Source organism: Chlorocebus sabaeus, chromosome 7 (genome assembly GCF_047675955.1).
Source record: "Chlorocebus sabaeus isolate Y175 chromosome 7, mChlSab1.0.hap1, whole genome shotgun sequence".
NCBI lineage: Eukaryota > Metazoa > Chordata > Mammalia > Primates > Cercopithecidae > Chlorocebus > Chlorocebus sabaeus.
In genome coordinates, this window is record NC_132910.1 from 129,561,738 (window position 1) to 129,574,792 (window position 13,055).

The window sequence follows — 13,055 nt, forward strand, 5'->3', positions numbered from 1 at the left end:
GACTGATCAACATGGCAAAACCCTGTCTTTACAAAAAAACACAAAAGTTAAAAATAAAATAGCTGGATTTTGTGGTGAGTGCCTGTGGTCCCAGCTACTTGGGAGGCTGAGGCATGAGAATTGCTTGACGCCTGGATGCAGAGACTGCAGTGAGCTAAGATCATGCCACTGCACTCCAGCCTGGGGCAACAAAGGAAGACCCTGTCTCAAACAAACAAACAAACAAAACCCCACCATATACATACTTACTAAACGTTAGCTTTTTCTCCTAATTCTAAAATTATTTTTTCCTGATTTTGCTGTTGAATTTTTTCAATAGATCACGGGTTTCTGGGAATTTTCATAATTGTAATTTTTTCAAGGTAACCTTCACATTTACCTTATCTTTGTTCTTCCAGAGATAGTGTGTCTGGCAACTAGCCAACTAGCTGATGTTCAAAAAATTGTTGGGGGCTGGGTGTGGTGGCTTATGCCTGTAATTCCAGTGCTCTGGGAGGTTGGAGGAAGAGGATCGCTTGAGGCCAGGAGTTTGAGGCCAGCCTGGGAAACAAAGTGAGACCCTGTCTCTACAAAAATAAACTATAAAATTAGATGGGTGACAGATGTCTGTCGTCCTAGATAGTTGAGAGGCTGAGGCAGAAGGATGGCTTGACCCCAGGAGTTGGAAGCTACAGTGAGCTATGATCACACCACTGCACTCTGGGCTGAGTGACAGAATGACACTCTGTCTCTCTTTCTCAAATAAATAAATAAATAAATAACTTACTGTTGAACTCAACAAACCTAATTTATATGACAAAATGCAGTTCCCCCTGTATTTCTTTAGCCCATTGCTTCACACAAATATTCAGTATGCTTTTTAAATTAAACTGGAATAAGTAACATGAGAGTTGCTCAGACATTTAGTGTATAGTGCTCATAATTATTATGCAATCCTTATCATCATGAGCAAATAGTGCTTTAGTTGTCACTTTTAATTTTGTATTTTATTTTTAACATACTGTAAGATTCTAGTTATTGTGTTTGGTCTCCAAATGTATGAAATATGACTTTAGAATTAATCTATGTTCAGCAACTAGTAATAAAAAAAGTCAGTCATTGACAGGTAGGAGTTGGATATCTTTTGATGTAAAGAGTATTTTTTATAAAGAATATTTTATATCCAAATAATTGAAAGGTTAACATTTGCATCAGAATCTGGGGTATTTAATTTTGTTGTAATTCAGAATAACATAGTATATCAATGTATTGCACTAATTGCATATTTAGCAATGTATTCATTTAAATGATTTAAATAACTTATATAATTAGAAAAGTTATTGAAATTACAGGTCATATACAATTTGGGATTACAATGTAATTTAATTTTTGCATCAGGATTATAATATTTTTACAAATGCATCTGTAAGACATATTTACTTGCAAGTATGGGAAAGTTTAACAAACTTCGGTTGATTTTTTGTTATCTTGAATGTTCAGGCTAGTGGATTTTCTTTTAAAAAGAATTCAACTTGACAGGAACATATTGTGCCACTGGAAGAAGTGATTAATCCTTATATTCATGGATTAGTAAAATGACAAAGTGAAAACTTGTCATAAATACTAAGCTTAGCCAGGTTAATTTTCTTTTCATCCTAAGATAGGGAAAAAACTATCTTAGAAATTATTACCTTGGTTGTATGTGTAGATATACTTCTTTGAGTTTTTAGCTCTATCTCTACTCTAGAAATAAATATTTCTCTCAAATAGGTATACATTTTATTTTTTATTTTTCTTCCATAGATTTGACTCTCAAAATGAAATATTTTAAATAAAATGCACATACTGTAGTAGCATCCCTCTATGTTTCATTTTTGGTTACAATCATTTGTGTTTTCAAGTAAAATAATATGTCAAGGGTATTTATTCTCATGTCACTGATTTCAAATATGAATAATGCCCAAATGATAGACTTTATAAGTAATATGGTGTCATTTGCATTGCATGGAATAGCAATTTATATTATGCTACTAGTTTTATGTTTCCCTTGTAAACTTATTTTCTATTTAAATATGCAATTTAAAATATGCTATGAAAATATATTATTTTTGTTTTTTGAGACAGAGTCTCACTCTGTCACCCAGGCTGGAGTGCAGTGGCGAGATCTAGGCTCACTGCAATCTCTGCGCCCCGGGTTCAAGTCAGTCTTCTGCCTCAGCCTCCTGAGTAGCCTCAGCCTCCTGAGTAGCTGAGACTACAGGCACGCACCACCATGCCCAGCTAATTTTTGTATTTTTAGTAGAGATCGGGTTTCACCATATTGACTAGGTTGGTCTCGAACTCCCGACCTCATGATCCGCCCACCTTGGCTTCCCAAAGTGCTGGAATTACAGGCGTGACACACTGCACCCAGCAGATAATGTAATTTTTAAGTGAACATTTAAATGTGCAACAATGCAAATAATGTGCAGGTCAAGGAACAAATCAGATAAAGTAAGGTGAATTATTAACTGTGATAAATTACCAAAATAAAAGAAATTCTGTTTACAATGAATGTTAAATTTTGTAAACATTTAAAAACATTCTTGTTTATCTGTGGAAGCTAAAAATTAAAACAATTAAACTCATAGAGATAGAGAGAAGGATGATTACCAGAGAGAGGAAAGAATAATGGGTAAGGGAAGAGAGGAAAGGATAATGGGTAGGGGAAGGGAGATGGTTAATTAGCACAAAACATGAAGAGAATAAAGAAGACCTAGTATTTACTAGCACAACAGTGTGACTGTAATAAAAAGTAACTTAATTGTATATTTTAAAATAATTAAAAGAGTATAATTGTGTTGTTTGAAACACAAAGATAAATGCTTAAAGTAATGGATACCCTGTTTACCTTGATGTTATTATTACACATTGTATGCCTGTATCAAAATCTCAAAGTTTTGGGGATGCCAAAAAAGAGAGATTTTATATTCAAACTTTATTAAGTTGAGCCATGTAAAATTGCCGTTTTATAGAACAAAAATTTTGAAATACTTCACCTAATTCAAGATAATAATTCACAAAAGCATAGCATTGAAATGTATCTTTCTGGTTTCCCTTTAAATCCTGGTTCACTCTTACAAGCAAAGTATATTCCATGTATTGAGATCATCTCCAAAGATATTAGTTTAAAATTTTTATATATCAGAATAAAATACATATGACAATGAAATATAAGAGTAACATACTTGTGTACTTGGACAATAGATGACTATGTTATTACAGAGGATTGAGTTGCTACCTATAAAGTCATTATATTTTAGATCTAGGAAAGATGAAATGTCATTCAAATAATGTGTCTTTCAAATAAGAAATGACATTTAGAGAAGGACTAGCTTGTTCGAGCTTGCACAAATAATACAACTGAGAGTATAATCCTCGTCTTCTGGTTCTCTGTCTTAATGTGGATTTTCCAGTGGAATTTAGCATGGTTTGTTATATGGCTTCTGAAGTAAAACTTGCTTAAGTGGAGCAAGAATGTGACTGCAGAAAGTCTATTATAAGAAGTAATCAATAAGGGGAAAACAAAAAATCCTGATAGATACAGAAGCCTAAGAGCAGAAGTAACAACCACATACTTTAAGTATGGCAATTCTAGGCAATTTCAGTGAAACACTGAGCTAGAAGAGGAATCCAGTCTGAGGTCTTCGGCAGCAGATGCTGGGAGCATCAGTCACAGAAAGAGGCAAAGTTAGAAAAATGACTAACACGAAGTTCTGGGTTTGGACCAAAGACAAAAGTAACTGAGTGGACGGAGAATTTCTGTTTCTGAGAAAAAGGAGTGAAGCATCCAGGAATTATGGAATGTGAGATTAAGAAATCTGATTTGAGAACCTACCATCAGACGGTCATTGTAAAACATTAAAGTCCACTGGTTGTGGGGTAGGAATAATAGATATTTTCTTTTTAGACTGGGAAATATATTAATATAAAATAAATTCTTATGGTTAAATGCCCTTTGACGGCTTCTAGGCTCGTATTAGAATGGTGGGGGACATGTTATAAAGTCAGTGTTCCTTCAAGATGCTTCCAGGACGAGAAAGAAAAAATTTGATAATCAAATCCATGAATACATTCTGCGTTTTTTGAAAGCCACATGGGGATTAGAATCCCCTTCTTTGCTCCCCATGATAGTTTGATTTTTCTCTCCAATATTGCACATACTTCTCTCTCCTCTGCATTAGATTCAGATGTTTCATGTTGTCTTCTTTTATAGACTACCAAACTATTTAGGATACTTTAGTATCTCCTATAGGAAATAACATAGTTTTTTTACAGTCAATAAAACTGTATTAGTTTATTTATTATCATGTGACATCATGATATTTGTACCTATCTCAAAATTATTGTATTAAGTAATGTAGGTTAAATGGTTTTGAAATTTGTTCTTACTTGGAGTGGAAATAAGTTCTATGATTTTTTGTTTTTTTGTCCGTGCTTACAATGCGATAGGTTCTATTTGAAATGCTTTACATTGCTTCACCCACTTAATCCCCTCAATCATCCAATGGCACAGGTACAATTATTATTCCCATTTGCTAGCTGAGGAAATGAGGCATAAAAAAATCAAAATTCTCATGGTATAGTACTTATGTAGCTATTTACACTGATGTAGATATGCCAGAGGAGTATTGTAATTTGCAATGACATTGTATAAATATTCAGATTTGATGGAGCCTTTCCTACTGCTGATAATTCAAGTGGTTTCTATAAAAGGTAAAATTCTTGAGTAAGAAATAGATTTCATTGTTTGAAACAATATGGAGAAGAGTTTCTGATATTCTTCAGTGAAGTATAATGTACTAGAAAAGGCTAGATATGAATTCAAATAACAAAATATGAAAGCTTTGAGAATGAGAACTGTAAATTATTCATTTTTTTAATGAAATGATCCAAAAGACTAGTGTAATGTCTTCCCCATGGGAAATATTAAAGAAATGCTTATTCAACAATGTTACACCGAATATATGAATAGGATAAATTTACTTATCCTCTTTGAAACTTATTATCTTCTCATGTATGATAAACATATACTGATATCTACTTTCTAGTTATTGGAATGAGTATATCAGAAATGATAGATCTTATGTGTTTTTAAAATTAGGATGTAATTTTTATTCAGCACATATGTGCATGTAATTTTTGATATCTCAACTATATGGCCTTAGTAATGCTCTATTTGCATTAATTGAACAGATATAATAAAACATAGGTTATATGTTTATTGCATATTGATTATATTGAGGCCATATATAAATAATTACAAATACTTTCCTAATCATGAGAAACACTGAATGTATTGTTCAAGTTCCCAGTTAATTAGAATGTTTTGGCTCCATCAATAACCTTGAAGAAAAATTTGAAGAACAAATTTGAGAAACATAAAATACCAATCAAACTAAGAAAAACAGATACAGCATCATATACGCAAAATAATATTCTTTATTAATTTATGGGTAATATTCAGGATTTGTGAAGATAAATTTGATAATTATAAATTATTATTATTATTATTTTTGAGACAGAGTCTTGCTCTATCACCCAGGGTAGAGTGCAATGGCGCTGTCTCGGCCCACTGCAACCTCTGACTCCAGAGTTCAAACGATTCTTCTGCCTCAGCCTCCTGAGTAGCTGGGACTACAGTTGCACGCTACCTCACCCAGCTAATTTTTGTATTTTTAGTAGAGACAAGCTTTCACTGTGTTGGCCAGGGTAGTCTTGAACTCCTGACCTCATGATACTCCCACTTCAGCCTCCCAAAGTGCTGGGATTACAGGAATGAGCCACCACACCTGGCTGAAATTATTATTTATTATTAAATCTAAACCTAACCTTGACATATGTTTCAACTCTAATGTTGTAAGGAATCATGAACACCTTTCTGTAAACCTACATCCCTCACGAACTGGGTATACAAGTTCTGATCCCTTCTAACTTAGACATGCATGCACACTAGCATTAAAATAAAGGAACCTGGTCCTTGTTTGTTCTGTTTTGTGTTCTCTTGCTGTGCGAACTTACCTAAGTGTTATGGGTACCCCTGCTACCTAGTAACTGTGATCTGTTACATGTGACTCTTTACAGTCAATAATAGATCTAAAACACTGTATTTTTCCTCATTCTATTCTCTGAATGCCTGCCTGGTTTTGAGTAAGAATATAACCTCAGCCAATGATAAGACTCACCATTCCTTACTTAACCCTGGCCGGTTAAGTAAGAAGATGAACTTACTGTCTGCCCAAACTAATAAATAACCAAACCATAGCAGCTATAGAATGGCTCAATAAATAAATTTTAAAAAACAGTAAATTTTTAAAAGAAATGGTTATCCTGAAGTAATCTTTATTAATGACTATAATCTCTCGTGACCTAACAAATAGGTTCCTGGCCAATCTTTGAGTAAGTACATTCCAAGGGGAAGAAATGGCTCAGATCAGGGCAAACTATATCACAGTTTTAGTATTAGAATACCTGATTAGAGTCAGATGCAACAAACTTTGTCTCAGATGAGAACAAACTGTTCATTCTTATTATTTATTTGCAGAAATCAATAAAAGGTTGCTAAAATGTAAGCTGATCCACAAAGTATGAGAGAATCTTACAAAGAATATGGCAGCTGAGATTTAACACACAAAAAATGGAAACTTAGACAAGAAATTACCTAACCTTCTATTTTAGAAGCAAATCATAAAAAGAGAAGATTGAAGTCTATAAGATGTCAAGTTTTTAAAATATTTTAAGTAAACAAAAAAATATTTTATTCTATTTTTACATTAACATGTAGGTTTTGGACTTTTTTTTTTTTTAATTGAGAAATAAGACCTATGTTTTTGTAGGCAGCAATGAATCTCAAATTACTACTAGCCTAGTCAAGACTTAGTAAAATTTTAAATCTTGTCAGCGTCAGTAAAAATACATATATGGAAGAGATAACAAATGATTTTAGTTGAGTCCTCAAATATAATTTACTTTAGATGGCATATGAGTCTCATCAAAATTGTTGAAAATTGTATGAATTTAACTTATTTTACCTGTTACCCTCACATCACCTTTCAGCTATATATCTATGCTTTATAACCTCTGATTCATAATCTCTTCTGGTGAGGACACCTTTCAAAGATAACCCCAATTGCAAGACACTTCCAAAAATATGCCCACATTTGACAATATGCCTCTGCAAAATACACGAAGAAATCAGTCTAAGAACATCTCAGGCAACTTTTCCTAATGGAAGAACAGAATTTTATAGATTTCATTATCACTTGAGTAAATCTTAAATTCTTAAATTTATCAGCACAAGAAAAAATAAATAAAGTGAAAATAATTTCCGTTTGTGTTTTCTAGAACTACTCTAAAAGTAATATTTTTGTGCCCAGTGAAGTGTGTCAGTTATTAAAGAATAATCACACAGGTAAATAAGTATTATTAACAACTCTACAAAATTTGACATAAATCTTGTATCTGAAACTTTCACTTGCACTATGGTGTGCATTTGATTTGCTTGTAACAGTTTTTTATTGTTACTAAAAGAAATATGCATATGCATGCTTCTTGGTAGATTTGCATACGTGTATAATTTCACTGTTTCCTCCAGCTATCCTCTTCTTACTAACACATAATCATGATTGTCAGTTTAAAACATGAGAATAACTATACTCAAAAGCCCAAAGATAATCAATGTCCTTTCTATTCAAGGCATACATATAACCTTTGGTCATCATTGGCTTCAACAAACTTAAAATAGAATATTATATTTTGTTGAGTTAATTGTAACTTCACCCCTTCCGTTTTCAAATATTAAAACATCTTGCAATATTCATAAGAGACTATTAAATTGTATGGAAATAATAGTGAATGTACTTTTATTCTGTAAGTAAAAACTTACTGGAAACTTTTCTCAATAATATCACCAAACTAGAATCACTGCAGTTGAGAACTGATGCCCTTGATTGGCATCTTGTCATAAACTCTTTGAATTTTATCCAACAAAAGTGAGCTAGATATGAACTGTCACCTTATTCACTGAAGTATCATTGTTTTTATTAATTATTATTTTGTAACCTTAGTTGGAACTGTTAAAGAAAAATAGCTGTAATAACTCAAAAGTAGTTTAACTTGTCAGTTATTTATAAAAGTATTTTCCCCAAAACACTGATTAACATATTATTTGTATAGTTATTTAGAAATTTTAAAACATAAAAAAAGACTTTGAAAAAGAATATAGTAAAATAAGTCTTAATTATGATAGATCTCATTCAGACTTTGTGTTTCATGTTCAATGTATAGAGGAACAAAGTTAGTAAATTCTAGAAAATGAAAATAAGTAGAATCTCATGATATCTCCTACCGGTAGTAAGATATAAAGCAAACCTACATGGAAACCGAACAACCTGCTCCTGAGTGACTGCTGGGTAAATAACAAAATGAAGGCAGAAATAAAGATGTTCTTTGAAACCCATGAGAACGAAGACACAACATACCAGAATCTCTGGGACACATTTAAAGTAGTGTGTAGAGGGAAATTTATAGCACTAAATGCCCACAAGAGAAAGCAGGAACAATCTAAAATTGACACCCTAACATCACAATTAAAAGAACTAGAGAGGCAAAAGCAAACAAATTCAAAAGCTAACAGACGGCAAGAAGTAACCAAGATCACAGCAGAATTGAAGGAGATAGAGACACAAAAAACCCTTCAAAAAATCAATGAATCCAGGAGCCAGTTTTCTGAAAAGACCAACAAAATTGATAGACTGCCAGTAAGACTAATGAAAAAGAAGAGAAAGAAAAATCAAATAGATGCAGTGCAAAATGATGAAGGGAATATCACCACCGATCCCACAGAAATGCAAACTACCAGCAGAAAATACTATAAAAAACTCTACACAAATAAACTAGAAAATCTAGAAGAAATGGATAAATTCCTGGACACATACACCCACCCAAGACTAAACCAGGAAGAAGTTGAATCTCAGAATAGACCAATAACAGGATCTGAAATTGAGGCAATAATTAATAGCCTACTAACCAAAAAAAAGTCAGGACCAGATGGAATCACAGCCAAATTCTACCAGAGGTACAAAGAGGAGCTGGTACCATTCCTTCTGAAACTATTTCAATCAACAGAAAAAGAGGGAAATCCTCCCTAACTCATTTTATGAGGCTAGTATCATCCTGATACCAAAGCCTGGTAGAGACACAACAAAAAAATAAAATTTTAGGCCAGTATCCCTGATGAACATTGATGTGAAAATCCTCAATAAAATACTGGCAAACTGAATCCAACGGCACATCAAAAAGCTTATCCACTATGATCAAGTCAGCTTCATCCCTGGGATGCAAGGCTGGTTCAACACACACAAATCAATAATTGTAATCCATCAGATAAACAGAACCAATGACAAAAACCACATGATTATCTCAATAGATGCAGAAAAGGCCTTTAAAAAAATTCAATAGCCCTTCATGCTAAAAACTCTCAATAAACTAGGTATTGATGGAGTGTATCTCAAAATAATAAGAGCTGTTTATGACAAGCCCACAGTCAATATCATACTGAATGGGCAAAAACTGGAAGCATTCCTTTGAAAACTGGCACAAGCCAAGGATGCCCTATCTCACCACACCTATTCAACATTATGTTAAAATTTCTGGCTCGGGCAATCAGGAATTAGGAAATTAGGAATTAGTTAGGAAAAGAGGAAGTCAAATTGTATCTGTTTGCAGGACAAGAGGAAGTCAAATTGTCCCTGTTTGCAGATGACATGATTGTATATTTAGAAAACCCCATCGTCTCAGTCTGAAATCTCCTTAAGTTGACAAGCAACTTCAGCAAAATCTCAGGATACAAAATCAATGTGCAAAAATCACAAGCATTCCTATACACCAATAATAGATAGAGAGCCAAATCACGAGTGAACTCCCATTCACAATTCCTACAAAGAGAACAAAATACCTAGGAATCCAACTTACAAGGGATGTCAAGGACCTCTTCAAGGAGAGCTGCAAACCACTGCTCAACAAAATAAAAGAGGATACAAACAAATGGAAGAACATTCCATGCTCATGGGTAGGAAGAATAAATATCGTGAAAATGGCCATATGCCCAAGGTAATTTGTAGATTCAATGCTGTTCCCATCAAGCTACCACTGACTTCCTCCACAGAATTGGAAAAAACTACTTTAAAGTTCATATGGAACCAAAAATGAGCCTGCATAGCTGGACACAGGGCAGGGACACAGGGCAGGGAACATCACACACTGGGGCCTGTCATGGGGTGGGAGGTTGGGAGACGGATAGCATTAGAAGAAATACCTAATGTAAATGATGAGTTGATGGGTGCAGCAAACCAACATAGCATATGTATACCTGTGTAACAAACCTGCACGTTGTGCACATGTACCCTAGAACTTAAAGTATAATAATAATAAAATAGAAGTTGAGAGAACGACTTAAAAGCAATGTTAAGCAACCTTTTATCAGTGAAAATGCTGCTGAGATTTTACTACTATTACTAGTAACACAAAGTAAAATAGTTAACATTGACAGAAGTTTAGCCACAAAAATATATGGGTTTGGGATAAACATCCACACTGCTGTTTGCCTAATATGATGATTAAATCAGCTTCTGCATGTGTGGTGAATGGCAGATGATAAGAATACACTATGTCCACAACACTATGTCCACAACAATACAAACAATCATCATCAATGATGGGACATCCACCAGTCCCTCACCAATTCTACCCAAATTGCTTAAACTACCAATAAAAATTAATTACCTGAAAGTTTTTCCAAACTATCCTTCAATAAATATTAGTTTAAAACATGTGCATTTTTAAATTTTCCATTTTAAGAAAATATTTGAAATGGAAAGTACAAAAATCTGTGTTCAATTTTTTTGAAACTGGAGAAAGAGATATCCTCATTATGTAGCCACAGAAGGCTTTACAAAATGACTTCTAGTCATGTAGAAAGCAGAATTTTTAAGATAATTTATGAACTTGGTTATCTTGCTAAGGAGATTCACAAGCAAAGTGTTAAATGTTCCCTGGTTCCTTCTTGACGCTGATAGTAAAAGCAAGTAAATTGAGACAAGAATTGTTTAACATAAGCAACCAGAACTGAACGATTCTGAAAAATTCAGTCTCTCCAAACAGGAAAAGCTACTGAAATTAAAACAGTGTGGTTTAAAGAAAAAGTCGAGTTCTCTTTGAGCAATCTTTTGCTAAAACCTTAGAAATATCAAAAGGTCAAAGTATTCAGTCACAAAAGGATTCATTCAAGAGACTGAAGCTGTTCTGCTCAGATTCCTTCAATAAAATGAGAGAGCCTATAGGAGTATTAAGGACATTATCTCTCAGCTATCTCTGCAGGAGCCAAAGATAGAGAACGAATTATCACGAAAATATATCTGGACGTGACTTTCATCAAATGAAGTATCCTAGAAGGGAAAGAGAGTAAATAAGAAAAAAAGGTCGATGGATCCCCAACTGGCTGATCAGGAAGAAGGATAATAAAACTACTCAACTATGAATGAGTTACCGTCATGAACAATGGAAGGGTTACTGAAAGGGTAGAACCTAGATGATGCAGCCAAGAGCCATAGAAAATTATCCCGTGCTCGCTTCGGCAGCACATATACTAAAATTGGAACGATACAGAGAAGATTAGCGTGGCCCCTGCGCAAGGATGACACGCAAATTCGTGAAGTGTTCCATATTTTTTGGGAGTTATACCTGATGTAAATGACGAGTTGATGGGTGCTGACGAGTTGATGGGTGCAGCACACCAACATGGCACAAGTATACATATGTAACAAACCTGCATGTTATGCACATGTACCCTAGAACTCAAAGTATAATAAAAAATAAAAAATAAAAAAATAAAAAGAAAATTATCCCTAGGTCTTGAAACCGAATTAAGAAACTACATTTTTTTCTGTTTCTGGTTGGATTTCACAACTGCTTTGCACATTAAGTCTGTTTTTTCTTCTGTTCTCCCCCTTTTGAATGGAAATGACTGTAGGTTTAAACACATGACATTGCCATCACTGTATGTTGCAAATTTTGAGGACAGATAACTTGGCTGTCTAATTTCATGTGTCCACAGATGGAGAATAATTGTGTACTAGAGGTAGTAGGTGTATTTGGATGACTTCTATAACAAGGTTTTTCAAATTTGAACTGGCAATTTAGATGAGATTTCGTATTTTGTAGTGATGAGATGTGATTAGCTTTAGATAAGAGATTTTGCACAAGAGCTGACACTATGATGAGATGAGACTTGAGAACACTGAAATTGAGTGGATGTATTTTTCATTTTGGAAGAATACGAATGCTTGGGAGCTAGAGAGTGGGCTGTGGTAGGCAAAACGACAAGATGATTTGGATCCCTTCAAGTGCATGCCGTGTGTAATCCACTCCTCTTGAGTGTGAATAAACCTGTGAACCAGATGGGATATCACTCCTGCGATTAGGTTATGAACAAACAGACTTTGACTTCATCATGATTGAGTCTTGCCTTAAGAGGCACTGGGGCCTTCCTGAAGTTAGAGAGATGGGAGGCATGAGAGGATCTGTAAATGGCGGGCAATACAGCAAGTGTGGGTGGCCCTAGGATCTGAGTATGATCTCTGACCACAGGACAACAAGAACTTAGTCCTTCAGTCGCAAAGACCTGAACTCTGCCAAAACCCTCTGGTAGCTTATCGATGAATCTATTCCTTTAGCCTCCACATGAAGACATAGCAGACCAACATCTTAATTTTAGGCTTCTGAGCAGAGTACTAAGCCACTTTATACCAGGATTTCTGAGCTACAGAACTGTGAGCTGATGAATTACTGATGTCTTAGGCTGCTAACTTTGTGCTATGTGGTAATATGTTAAACATCAATGGAAAACTAATATAGCATAGTATATCTTTCTCCATCTCTTTACTTTTAAACTGTTTTTCTATATATAGTGTGTTTCTGGTAGGCAACATAGGGTTGGTTCTTTTTAATCCAAAATTACAGTCTTTTCCTTTTGATAGAGG

The 13,055-nt window shown here is 34.3% G+C and overlaps 1 non-coding gene across 1 annotated transcript; it reads left to right on the forward strand.

The window, feature by feature from the left end:
* The first annotated feature begins 11,638 nt into the window (after positions 1-11,638).
* Positions 11,639-11,745, forward strand: LOC119623917 (U6 spliceosomal RNA). Its single transcript, XR_005240019.2, has one exon. It is a non-coding gene; the product is annotated as a U6 spliceosomal RNA (small nuclear RNA).
* The last annotated feature ends 1,310 nt before the right edge of the window (positions 11,746-13,055 follow it).